This window comes from Euprymna scolopes, chromosome 26 (genome assembly GCF_053919585.1).
Source record: "Euprymna scolopes isolate OS-2025 chromosome 26, ASM5391958v1, whole genome shotgun sequence".
Taxonomy (NCBI): domain Eukaryota; kingdom Metazoa; phylum Mollusca; class Cephalopoda; order Sepiida; family Sepiolidae; genus Euprymna; species Euprymna scolopes.
In genome coordinates, this window is record NC_136507.1 from 33717358 (window position 1) to 33731742 (window position 14385).

Below are 14385 nucleotides of genomic sequence, written 5' to 3' on the forward strand. Positions count from 1 at the left end.
TCAGTCCATTTTCTGTAGGCTGTTTTTGAACCCAGTCAACGACGGGTACTTTTACTAGGCTATAATATAAAGCTGAACGTCTGTGTGTGTGTCTGGTCACGAATAGGCTCCTATATGGTTTACTATTATAGAAAACCGATCACATATAATGATAGAAGATGTGTCGAGACACAGGAATGGGTATGTTTGATCTGGCATAATGATGATTCATTTAAAAGGGTTGTCTGCAGTATTATGAAATCCTTCACATGTATAATATATATATATATATATATATATATATATATATATATATATATATAAATACAGTAAGTTATACAATATATATGGTATTACAGATTATTCCTCGTTTCATCCACGCTGTTATAAAATATATATAGCAATTAAGCTATAGAATATTCCGCGTTTCATCCACGCTAGCGTGGATGAAACGTAGAATATTCTGTGTAGCTTAATTGCCATATATATTTTATCTACGCATTGAGCACTATTGAAGTAAATACTTAGTTTACGCATAAACTTATACTTTTGTATATTAAGTTATGTGGTTAAATTAAGTAATCATATATATATATATATATATATATATATATATATATATATATATATATATATATATAACGAACTACAGCTTGGTTAACACATGCACATTTTCTAAATTTTTTAGAAAGTATTTTATTGTTTCTCTTTTACTTGTTTTTTTTTTGTTTTGTTTTTTTCTTTTTTGCTCTCCTGTCATTAAGATCAATTGAGATTCCGTCATAACACGCCAAGACCATTTTCTTTTGTTTATTAATTTGACAACAGCTGGCGCCACTTTATGTATTCTTCATTTTTAAATGTGTTTTCTTCATTGTCTCCTTGTTTATCTTTTCATAAAAAAAAACATTTACAGCATGCAATTTTCCATACGTGGACCATTCGACGTTTGATCGAAACGTATCTGTAAAATCGGTGAAAGAAAAACTCGAAGTTATTGCAAGCGTTTGTCGGATAATAAGAAGCGGGAAAGTGGAGAAGAGACACACTAACAGGATTTAAAGGTAAGAAAAGATTGAAAGTAATTATGTCTCATATGTGCATCCGTATTATTTTAGTTCACTTTTTTTTTTTTTTTTTTTTACTCACGTTCACCTTCAACAAGTCAGATCGCCATTTGGATGTAAGGGACTCCTATTTGGGATCATGTCTAAGAAAGACTTACAAGATGTTTGTTTTACATTACTTTTAAACTTCTGTATATCAGTATAGTAAGGGGAACAGGTAGCAGGAAAGGAAATTCCAAAGTCTGGCTGTTCGTGGAAAGAAACTATTAGATTAGAATTTTTATGGAATTATAAGGTATCAACAATGAAGGGGTGTGATTTTGTTGCTGAGCGGGTTTGTTGGAGATACATACGTCGAGGGAGCGCAAGTGCAATGAATTCATCAGAGCACATCCAATTAAAATACTCGTAAAACAGGCACAGAGACGCAACATTGTGACGATGGGACGGGGGCTGGAGCTTAGTTGACAAAAAGGGGACCTATTAAAATTAAGATTTTTTTTAACCCTATCAAAAATGGGAAGGCTAGTGGTAGATGTATCAGCTCAACAACAATACTCCATGCATGGGCGAATGGTGGCCTTGTAGACGTACATGATATTCTCACGTGTAAGTAGCCTTCTAGCATGATAGAGAGAGCCCACCTTCTTTTCAGCGACCTTCACAATGTTCTCAATGTATTTGCATAGAAAGAAAGTACTAAAATAGGAACGTGTATTAGAACGGTTTATTAAAAACGCGAATTGGTGGAGCCCACTTGACCAACGAGTCAAACGAAACGAGCTGTAACAAAATATAAAAATGGATCAGACAATTCTGGAGAACAAAACCGGGGGAAAACAGTTAGCATGTAGCGATTTCTACAAGCCTACACTTCTTGGAAAGAAGCTACTGAAATAGTAAACTGTATTGCAATAGAGTGTTAAAGCCGCAAATTACAGGTCTCCTGATAAAATATATTATTGTTTTGTTTAATCCTGGGAGTAATGAGATACTACTAGCGATTTCTTAAAGAATAATGGCGGCCCGATCAATGGAACATTTTTTACGTATCTAGAATATCAACTTTTGCGGGATTAGGGTTAGGGTTAGTGTTAGAATATCAACTTTTTCGGGGTGCTACATTTTCTACACTAGACTGATACCATGCTATACTAAGATTAGAGCAGGTAAATGCTTCTAGACCGAGGCAAGTTTTATTTTTGTTTGAATCCAGAATGTTCCTGGGGTGGGGGTGAGGCGTAGACCTTCACATTAAAAAAAAGTCTTATTACTCGCAAATAATTATTAGTAGTTTGCAGATCTTAAGACGAAAATAGAATTCACAAAATGTGGCTTAATTGCTGTCTATAGACCTAATTCGATCTTGTTAGATTAAGGCTGATAACTCCAATTTAAATCCGACTTATTTGAGCGACTCAATAATATTTATCATCATGGCATGGCTTCACGAACCAAAATCTAGGCAGGGGGTTGTCCACGTTTTCTGCAGACACGCTCGTGACTGACGAATCTAATGCAGGATCAACAGGATCGCTCGCAACAGTTACATGTTAGGGTCTGCTCTGAGTTAGAGGCTGAAGATTGGTGGCGTCCCTTTATCTTACGTCCTCTGACCTCCAGACAAGCCCGATGGATGGTGTGCCGCCAAGCACTTCGGTCTGCTGTGGCAGGCATCAAGAGATTTCTTCAAACAGTCTTTGGACCATTTCTTTGGTGCTCCTTTGTGGCGATGGCTAGTGGAAAATTCGCCATACAAGGTGAGTTTAAGAAGGCGGGGCTTTACATCCTGGAGACGTGGCCAACCCAACGTAGTTGTGATTTCAGCAGAATGGCTTTAACACTGTTGATTTTGGCCTGTTCAAACACTTCAAAGTTGGTGATAAAGTTACTCCCGTGAAAGATGATACGGATGCAGCACTGATGGAAACATTCGAGGAGCCGCAGGTGATGACGATACTTGAGCCAGGAATCTGAGCCCGTCCAAAAAAGCTCTGTACACACTGGCCTTTGTAGATTTCTTCAGGTCACTGTTACTCCACAGTTTACCAAAGCACCGTTGACTTTGGCCAGCCTGTTGTCCATTAGGGCAGGTCGATTTTGGAACCCCGGTGAGGCAATGGTGATGATTGTTGGGGTTTGACATAGAAAAGACCTACACGAAATATTTTTCTACAAAATCCTTATCTTTGCTTGAGGAAATGACTTTAAAAGTTGAAAAATTGAAGCGATTAAATGTTTTTCGGTGAATTGTCAAGAACGTCCCGTCATCCAAACAATCCGTACTGTTAAGAAAATGGAATCCTTATTTAGAATATATTTTAAACTACATATTTATATAAAATAAGTTAGGATAATGAATTAATAAAATAAATATTAAGTGTAAAGACAAAATTATGTTTTTTTCAAGAATAACGACAAAAATTCGCTTTTTCATTTCAGGAACTTTTTTGGGGTGGACATATTTTAGATTTCACCGTCGCAAAACACACTCGTTATTGATATTGAAAATTAACGTTTGTTTATTATTTAATTTGAAAACATTACGATTTAGACGTAATTATTTCGAAAAAAAAAACGAAAAAGACTTGTTTAAAATATATATTATTATATTTCAAGTTTCTGCAGAGAATTTAAACATATTCGTTCTTTCTTTTTTAATTTGTTTTTCTATTAGGTTGGTGCAAAAATAATGGCATTTTTGGGACGTTTAAACGAACGTCAAAATTATTTTTGCACCAACCTAATATTTCACATCAAATTCTATTTGAAATTTTTATTAAAATATGGTAATACTCCAGTTTTACATTAAAGCAAAAAAAAATAGTCCATACAATTTTATTCTACACATTTTTTATGAATCTCTTTATGGATAAACGTAAATTTTCAAGTTTTTCTACTTAATAAAAATACTTTGCGGAAAATTAGTGTCAAATTTTAATTTCTTTTATTTTTAGGGAGTAATTGTTTTTAAGCAGTGTTTTTCTTCTAAAATTATAGTTTTAAAATCAGATAACCTACAAAGATTAATACGAGTATATAAGGAAACTCCTTTAAAGGTTTTTCGTTATTTGTGCATCTATGTTATTGTGCTAAAATAACTTTGTTATTTAGAAAGCCATTCTTAATATGGGAAGGAGGTTGCATTGTAACTATTCTGTACTTTCACCTAAAAATTTAATAAATTTAATTTTTATGAAATTTCTGTTTAACTTAAATACTATTAAAAATAGCATAGTAACATAGATGCACAGGCACTGGTTTTTCAAACTCTAAACACTAAACACTCGTTTAAAATGGCACAGCTACATCAAGAATGAATCTCTTTATGGATAAATTCATGTTATCGAAGGCGGAGCTAAAATCTGCTAAAAAATGTCTAAACTAAACACTACTATGCCTCTGATTTGGTTTGGTCCTCCCTATTCAATACATCTAATTAAACTCTACAAAGTTTTTCATTATTTCTTAAAACTAGCGCTTATTTTTTTACGTATGAAACTGGCAGATAGCATAATACAGTTTCCTTCAATTATAATCCATTTATTTATTTTACTTTTACAAATCAGAATGTCAGTAAAAGCACGATGCTGAGGTTTAACCCCTGGTTCACAAGATTTGTTGGTCCACCTTGTCCTTTGGATGAAACAGAACCCCAAACTTCACGACAAGCCATCCAGTTTAGTTATTTCCTCAAAAACAATTATCCCCACTTAAAAAATAGTGAGATTTCTAAGTTAATTGCCAAGGAAATAATTAGTATTCGGAATTGCCCTTGTTAAGTTTACATAATATAGGACAGAAGGTCAATATATTTTGCTATAAGAGAGCCAAACAGATTGACAGGAAATCTCTTGCAGCAATCAAAGTGAAAAGAATGAAGGAACAGCTAGACAGACTATTTGATATATATTCTTGTAGCTGTAAACTTCCTGTCGAGACAGATGTGATGACTTTGCAGTAAAGTGCAAGACAGAAAATTGTCAAACAAGGGACATAATCTCAACTTGTTCTTCTAACAAGGAGGTAAAATTAATTCTATAGATTCACCTGCAATCATGTTCCTTTTTTGTGGAAAATAAAATAATATATTGGTATTTATTATGTAATCTGGCTCTATTATTAAACATGCAAATTTTCCAATTTTCAGGTTCCACTAGCAGAACTGCCATTTACAGCAATTTTAAAATTAATTGATGGAACAACAAAAAGTCTAACAACATTTACTGGTCCTTTGGGGAAACTTTGTATCAATAATTATCAAGATTCACCTCAAGTAGAATTCTAAAAAATTAGTGTCCCGCCGATCATCATTATCTGACAGCAGAAGAAACAAATAATTTAAGTGTGAACACCAGAGGCTACTTTTTGAGTATGCTGTTGGCATTTCTTGTGGAGTAGTTAACTTAAAAATTAGGCCCTTGAATCAAGGAAGATGGCTAACATAAGCCACAAGGTTAATGTGTTTATGGATCAGAGGTGTCTATCCTCAAACACTATGTCAAATTAAACATTTTGGTCAAATTCATCATTCAAGTGTATACAGTTATTCCCTCTGCTTCACTTTTTGTTATCAAGTAAGATCTTTGACTTACTTGCAGTCTCATCAAATACTCTTGTATGCAAAATCCGATCCCGAATTTTGCTAATTCCTACCCTCTGATGAGAAGGAAAGTATTTCTTCAAAACTCCGCGGATTAAGGAATATTCACTTATTAAGTGGTTCCTTTTCAGAGTAAATATGTTTTTAACTCTTTTTCAAAGTGTTTTTTTAATATCTTTTATTAAATATTTGCTCTTATATATATATATATATATATATATATATATATATATATATATATATATATATATATATATATATATATAGAGAGAGAGAGAGAGAGAGAGAGAGAGTGAGAGAGATGGAGTGAGAGAGGGAGAGAGAGAGTGAGTGAGACTGAGAGTGTGAGAGAGGTGTTGTTTTTAGAGGCGACAAAGTTTAAATTAAAGTAAATCATAGAAAATATTTTCACTATGAAAAAAGTATTTTATAAAAAAGGTTAATTTTTGCAATCATAATTTTAATTCGATCTCGGGCGGCTCAGGTGTTGGGGTTTTATTTTCGTAATCTTTATGAATTTATTTAGGCTTTATTTCGGAAATAACGCGTCGAATGTTGTCTTTTAAGTGGTCTATAGCGTCTGGTTTATCAGCGTAGACATGGGACTTTACATAAAACCGTACGAACGAGGTGGTTAGTTGACAGGTCTATTTCGTGTAATTATTTGTTCATCAAATAGTTCTCTCGTATCATTTGCAATTTGCAAATGCTGTTCGGGTGTCAGTCCCTTTATGCTGACTTGTCGAACCAAGCTGAGCTTTAAATAACCGATATTTGCCAAATCTGCAATTATATATATATATATATATATATATATATATACTATAGAAAAAGTAATATATATTTAAATACACGCACAAATATGTGGATACAGAGAGAGAGAGAGAGAGAGAGGGTGAGAGAGAGACAGACAGACAGACAAATAGACAGACAGACAGACAGACAGAGAGCAATGTGGGTGTATTTTAGGTGTCTTCATGTGTGGGCTTTAAAATGCAAATAATGGATGGCCAGATTACAGGGATTGGGACAAATGTAGCCGTTCGTCAACAATTGGCTTAGGCATTTAAAACTTTTTTGCAACGCCTTGTGTGGCTTAGCTTGGACAATCCTGTGGAAGTCGTGATCGACACTTTAAACAGTGGCCATGTTTAACTACGATTCAACTCAACTTATTAATTAGGTGCGCATAAATGAATCGGGACGATCGTCATGCATCTCTGCAAGCATTTCTGACAAAGGATTGGGAAACCAAATATCCAGTCTTTTACAATGCAATTCCATATATGGATGACAGAGGAGAAGCCACAGAAGAAGGATTGATATTGCATATTATTACGCTTACTCGGACGACTATTATCATTTAATTGTTATTCGCACAAAATTTCGGCTGATGTAACTTCCAGCCTTCTTCGAGTGTATCATGAAGAACTCATTTATCTTTTGCATTATTTGAATTGTTCGCATCTTTCGTGTTATTTCAACAACGTTTCGGCCGATGTAACATCCGACATTTTCAGATATGTCTTGACAATGATGCTTATTGGAGAAGAGTGCAAAGAATATTCTTGTTCTTTTTTCCCAACGAACCGACGTCGTAAGAATTCAAAATGTCAAGTGCATTTATAAACGTCGAATCGCTTCCATTTCTATATTAATTTGTGTTTCTGAATTTTTTAGATCAGGATTAGGTATTTGTGTTTTCTTCGGATTAGCATTCTCATCTTGAGTGTCATGTTCATAACGTTTCGGCGGATGACTATCCGATCTTCAGGTGTATCTTGTCAAATTCAGCCGAACTCGGAAATCTGCACGAGATTCTTCAGTTGATCCCCAAATATATATATATATATATATATATATATATATATATATATATATATATATATATATATATATATACGTATGTAGGTAATTCATTATTATAGTAAAAAAATAATTATGACAGCCCCTTTAAGAAATTCATTTCTTATCGTTGAGCACTTTCAGTTGTATTAAAGTCGGTCAATTTAGCCCTTATGCATAGATCATCGTATAACGATTAGATCACTGTCTGACTGACGTAAATGAACATTTAAAATTAAAAGGTTTTAATTCAACGTTATTTCTGACGGTTAATGGTAGCCGAATTGATTAGGTCTTCGCTAATCGAGCCAGAGATGTCTCGTGTTGTGGGGTTCGAATCGTTCGACTAGGATTAATCGTGACACCCTGCACCGAGGATTCCCGAAAGGATGAAACACTAGCGTCTCTAGGTAATTAATTTTTATAGTAAAAAAATAATCATATATATATATATATATATATATATATATATATATATATATATGCTGGTAGCCAAATTGAATATAATAATACTCATATCTTTGGTTATATGGGACAAAACTGCATAAAAACGTGCAGGCTTTTTAAAGATTATAATAATATTATCTGGTTTAAATTTATGTCAATTGATAAAATATAACCTATGATTTCAAATTAATAAACTATGCTCAAATTTACCTACATTTGTATACAGAGTGTTCTGTCAGGCCAGCTTCAGAGTTGCTGCTTCGGTTGTCTTCCTTGTGGCCTTGCCAGACAACTAATATATATAATATATATATATATATATATATATATATATATATATATATATATATGTGTGTGTGTGTGTGTGTGTGTGTGTGTATGTATGTATATATATATACTTATACATATATATATAGTGAATAAATGAAAAAAATACTATACCCCAAAATTCATGAAGTTGACCATCTTATAATTTATTCTTTTAATTCATTGGACATTTGGACATTTACAAATCTTGACAGTAGCTGTATATACATATATATATATATATATATATATATATATATATATATATATATATTGCACTTTGTTTTTAATTGTACCTATTTACTATGCCTCCCCACGGGACAGAGATAGACACCAGGGTCGTTGAAAAAGTCTGTGTCTGTTTTAATTTGAGCAGTGGGTCAACCTGTTTTACTCATGAAGTGGGTCAACCTGTTTTTACTCATGCGTACTTACTTTTTATGCAAATATTCTAATTGCATGTATAAGAGCCAGCGCACGTGACCGTCCTTTCTATTTCTCTTTATCCCTTTTCAGTCCATAACGTGCGTCTCCTATGAATAAATGTCTGTTTCTAGAACCTTTTGTTTTCTTGTGTCTACTAGCATCTAATTATATGAAAGGCATTTGTATAACAAATGACGTAATAAAAAAGAGCATGTGCATTCCACACCCAAAATAGTTTAAAGGAATTTTCCAGTGAATATGAAATTTACACGCGGTTCCAAGTGACATGTATTTCAGACGAGATGATTTTAACGACGCTTTTCTTTTCATGTGATATGCGAGTACGTATCACTATCTCTCATTTACAGTTCATGTTATTTCTAAGTGTTCACCTGTTTGGTACTGGCCAGGGTAAGCTTAACTTAACTTCAGTGATCTCATGAGAACGAGTGTGTCAATATGATTATATCGTAATGCTCGGTCTTGCTGGTGATGATGATAAGGATGCTGTAATAAACAATGGTGATGATGATAAGGATGCTGTAATAAACAATGGTGATGATGTTAAGGATGCTGTAATAAACAATGATGATGATGTTAAGGATGCTGTAATAAACAATGGTGATGATGATAAGGATGCTGTAATAAACAATGGTGATGATGATAAGGATGCTGTAATAAACAATGGTGATGATGATAAGGATGCTGTAATAAACAATGGTGATGATGTTAAGGATGCTGTAATAAACAATGGTGATGATGATAAGGATGCTGTAATAAACAATGGTGATGATGATAAGGATGCTGTAATAAACAATGGTGATGATGATAAGGATGCTGTAATAAACAATGGTGATGATGATAAGGATGCTGTAATAAACAATGGTGATGATGTTAAGGATGCTGTAATAAACAATGGTGATGATGTTAAGGATGCTGTAATAAACAATGGTGATGATGATAAGGATGCTGTAATAAACAATGGTGATGATGTTAAGGATGCTGTAATAAACAATGGTGATGATGATAAGGATGCTGTCATAAACAATGGTGATGATGATAAGGATGCTGTAATAAACAATGGTGATGATGATAAGGATGCTGTAATAAACAATGGTGATGATGATAAGGATGCTGTAATAAACAATGGTGATGATGATAAGGATGCTGTAATAAACAATGGTGATGATGATAAGGATGCTGTCATAAACAATGGTGATGATGATAAGGATGCTGTAATAAACAATGGTGATGATGATAAGGATGCTGTAATAAACAATGGTGATGATGTTAAGGATGCTGTAATAAACAATGGTGATGATGATAAGGATGCTGTAATAAACAATGGTGATGATGATAAGGATGCTGTAATAAACAATGGTGATGATGATAAGGATGCTGTAATAAACAATGGTGATGATGATAAGGATGCTGTAATAAACAATGGTGATGATGATAAGGATGCTGTCATAAACAATGGTGATGATGATAAGGATGCTGTAATAAACAATGGTGATGATGATAAGGATGCTGTAATAAACAATGGTGATGATGTTAAGGATGCTGTAATAAACAATGGTGATGATGTTAAGGATGCTGTAATAAACAATGGTGATGATGATAAGGATGCTGTAATAAACAATGGTGATGATGATAAGGATGCTGTAATAAACAATGGTGATGATGATAAGGATGCTGTAATAAACAATGGTGATGATGATAAGGATGCTGTAATAAACAATGGTGATGATGATAAGGATGCTGTAATAAACAATGGTGATGATGATAAGGATGCTGTAATAAACAATGGTGATGATGATAAGGATGCTGTAATAAACAATGGTGATGATGATAAGGATGCTGTAATAAACAATGGTGATGATGTTAAGGATGCTGTAATAAACAATGGTGATGATGATAAGGATGCTGTAATAAACAATGGTGATGATGATAAGGATGCTGTAATAAACAATGGTGATGATGATAAGGATGCTGTAATAAACAATGGTGATGATGATAAGGATGCTGTAATAAACAATGGTGATGATGTTAAGGATGCTGTAATAAACAATGGTGATGATGTTAAGGATGCTGTAATAAACAATGGTGATGATGATAAGGATGCTGTAATAAACAATGGTGATGATGTTAAGGATGCTGTAATAAACAATGGTGATGATGATAAGGATGCTGTAATAAACAATGGTGATGATGATAAGGATGCTGTAATAAACAATGGTGATGATGATAAGGATGCTGTAAATAAACAATGGTGATGATGATAAGGATGCTGTAATAAACAATGGTGATGATGTTAAGGATGCTGTAATAAACAATGGTGATGATGATAAGGATGATGTAATAAACAATGGTGATGATGATAAGGATGCTGTAATAAACAATGGTGATGATGATAAGGATGCCGTAATAAACAATGGTGATGATGATAAGGATGCCGTAATAAACAATGGTGATGATGATAAGGATGCCGTAATAAACAATGGTGATGATGATAAGGATGCTGTAATAAACAATGGTGATGATGATAAGGATGCTGTAATAAACAATGGTGATGATGATAAGGATGATGTAATAAACAATGGTGATGATGATAAGGATGCTGTAATAAACAATGGTGATGATGATAAGGATGCTGTAATAAACAATGGTGATGATGATAAGGATGCCGTAATAAACAATGGTGATGATGTTAAGGATGAACATTGTCAAGAACCAGGGAACAACATATGTTTTTGATCTTTGTCACAGAGTCTACCGCTCCTGATTTCGTCTCTTGAGCCACAAACCAATCTGTCAATAGTCGAGACAACTAGTCTAAGGATTCTTCATTCATCTCTGACTCCTAAGCGACGAAGGTTTACTATTTATATTTCTACAATTTTTTCGTTTTTGTTATTCACATTAAAAACATTCTTTTCTATTTATTAGTATTTATTTGCTTCCTCACAAAAGCAAAATGTGACACAAGGTCGTTTTTTAATGTGGGGGAAAACCAGCTCCCAAAAAAGAAGGGCAAAAAGAGGCACCATGGCAGTAACCAAAAATAATAAGTGTCTCGGTATAGAGGGTTTCCTGTCCATGTGACCAAGGACAAATTAACTTCAGTGTAGCATCAGAACAGATACTACACTTTGAGATATTACTTTTTTTTATTCACAAAAAAAATATAAATAAATACAAATGGGAAAATGCACAAAAAATGTAGGAACAAGGCTAACTAAAAAAAAACACTTTGATCTCAGCCCGAAGACCAAGAACCACAGAAAAAAGCACGCTTTTTTTCTATTTATTTAAAAAGAAAATCCAACTTTGTTATATATAGGCCGTGGAATTGCATTATTAGTATTTTTGGTTTTCGTATGGGATGATCATCTTAAGTTAACTCTTACATGTAATTATATTCATGCAGATATTCTACATGATTTATACTTGCATAATATTTGCGTAAAAAGCTTATAGTAACACACAAACTTTTTTATTTATATATTTATGTATGCGTATATATATTTGTTTAAAATTTTACCTACCAATTCCTCTGTCAGTTTTTGGTCCACAGACATGAAACTTAATATATAGGGTATTCGAACTCATGCGAAACTTTATATTTGGGTTTTAGCCGGAAAAAATCGGTGAAAATGTGGGAAAATTAAAAAAATGGCATTTGGCAGATGAAGTTAGAACGAGGGCATTACGAATTCGCATGCGTAACGTAATAGCTATTGGTTCAAGTTTTAATTTTTAGCCTTGCAGCAAATATGTATTCATAGCTCAAGCATTAACGCCAAAGGAAAGAGTAAAGCCAAACGTTTTTGTTTTTTTGCACGAGTCATTTTTTAAAAACTTTGTTAATCAAAACTATATATTGGGTCCAATATAATATCATAATAAATGCGAAATCTGCGTTAATCGAATATCATATTTGAGCGTGCTTTTTTATATCTTCGGTCATCATCGTCGTCTTCGTATCTATATCATATTTGCTTGTTTCTTCCTTAGTTAATCCGTATGTTACGCTTTAAAAAAAAAAGGCCAAATAAAAATTTTAAAGCTAAACTGTTAAAAAAAAAGGCCAACTTTATCGGGTTTAGTCTTAAAAAGCCAATCTGGCAACCCTGAGCAAGAATATGAATATGAACTTCTTTTGATTTAAGCCTCATTTCCGAATATCATTATAGCAATATACGATCATTCTTGTAATGAGATGAGAAAGAGGTATTTCGACGTGCAACACTACTTCACGAAAGAAAAAAATCGTCGAAACGTTATCTAAAAAACAGGAACATTCAAAGAAAATAAAGCGAGAAAAAAAAACATTGCCTGCCAAGAGGTGCTCGACTGAAGAAGTAAATTAAAGATCATCTCTTACAATATGGTTTTATTATTTGTATTGAACTATGTAGCACAATATTACTTTCTGAGTATTTATTAGCACTTCTAAATTTATCTCATTTGGGTCAGTTCTATATTTAAAACACAATGAACACTATTTTCATAGACAATTTTTGGGGACTATCCATAAAAAAATATCATTTAATCAAAACATATTTGTCTATTAATATATATTTCTCTTTCCGTAGAATTTACACAGGTCCTGCTGGTCTACATAAAAACAGGATAGCGTGTGTGTTATTTATTTTGCGTATCTCGCTTACATAGGAGTGACTGTCGTTTAAATTTAATCGACTTCCATTTCTTGTAATAAATAATTTTACTAAGTATTTCTTAGTTTTGGATCGCGTTTTTATCTAGATGTTTTTTATTTGTTTTTGTTAGCGATACTTTTCTTGAATGTATTCAAGTATTTATATGAAAGTGCATTTTTGCCTAAATGCTTGTTGTGAATAATTTTCCTATTGAAAGACGTGTCAATGGATAATTATATTTTAAAAAGTATAAATAATATATATGCCGCTCCCCATTAAGGGAGTACCAGATTGGTCAATGGGAAAATTATTCCCAACAAGCATTTAGGTAAAAATGCACTTTCGTATAAATACTTGAATACATTAAAAAAAGTATCACTAACAAAAACAAATAAAAAACATCTCTCTCTCTCTCTCTCTCTCTCTCTCTCTCTCTCTCTCTCTATATATATATATATATATATATATATATATATATATATATATATATATATATATAGTTGACATGTCGCATAATTGATCTTGTAATCCTATACTTACTAATTAATAGTTTTTCTTTTTCTATTTTATTATTTAATTCATTGAAAAAAATATTTTTTCATATATTAGCAAAAATAGTAACGGTATTATTTTACATTTTTTTATTGGGGAAGTAGTATTGTCAACTGGAGAACCATGTATTAAACAGCTGTCCTGTTTTTAAATTTCCTAAACAGCTTCATGGTAAGCAGCTGATGATTCCCGTTTTCTATTTCCAAAATTTTAGTTAAGGTTTTCTCTTTTCATCCTTATGTAGTTAAATTCAATTTTATAATTGAAGACTTTTGCGAAATCGGCTTATGCAAATGCTAAGTCTATTTTTATTCAGCGATTTTACTAAAGGCTTTTTTTTCTTCATCCTTATATAAATGAATTCTCTTTGGTCATTATAAACATTTTAAAAGTCGGATTATGTAGGTGCTTAGTCTGCGATAGGTTAAAGTTAATATATTTTTTCTATCCGGGAATTTAAACTGCATTCTTTATTTTTATTTTTGCATTTTTTTAT

At 32.7% G+C, this 14385-nt stretch overlaps 1 protein-coding gene across 1 annotated transcript in view; it reads left to right on the forward strand.

Annotated features, from left to right (window-relative positions):
- The first annotated feature begins 822 nt into the window (after positions 1-822).
- The window catches only part of LOC145247979 (protein SpAN-like), a 301691-nt gene continuing 288128 nt past the window's right edge, over positions 823-14385 (forward strand). Inside the window, exon 1 of the mRNA XM_080109637.1 lies at positions 823-1043. The gene's annotated coding sequence lies outside the window, so the exon portion shown is untranslated. The remainder of the gene's footprint in view (positions 1044-14385) is intronic.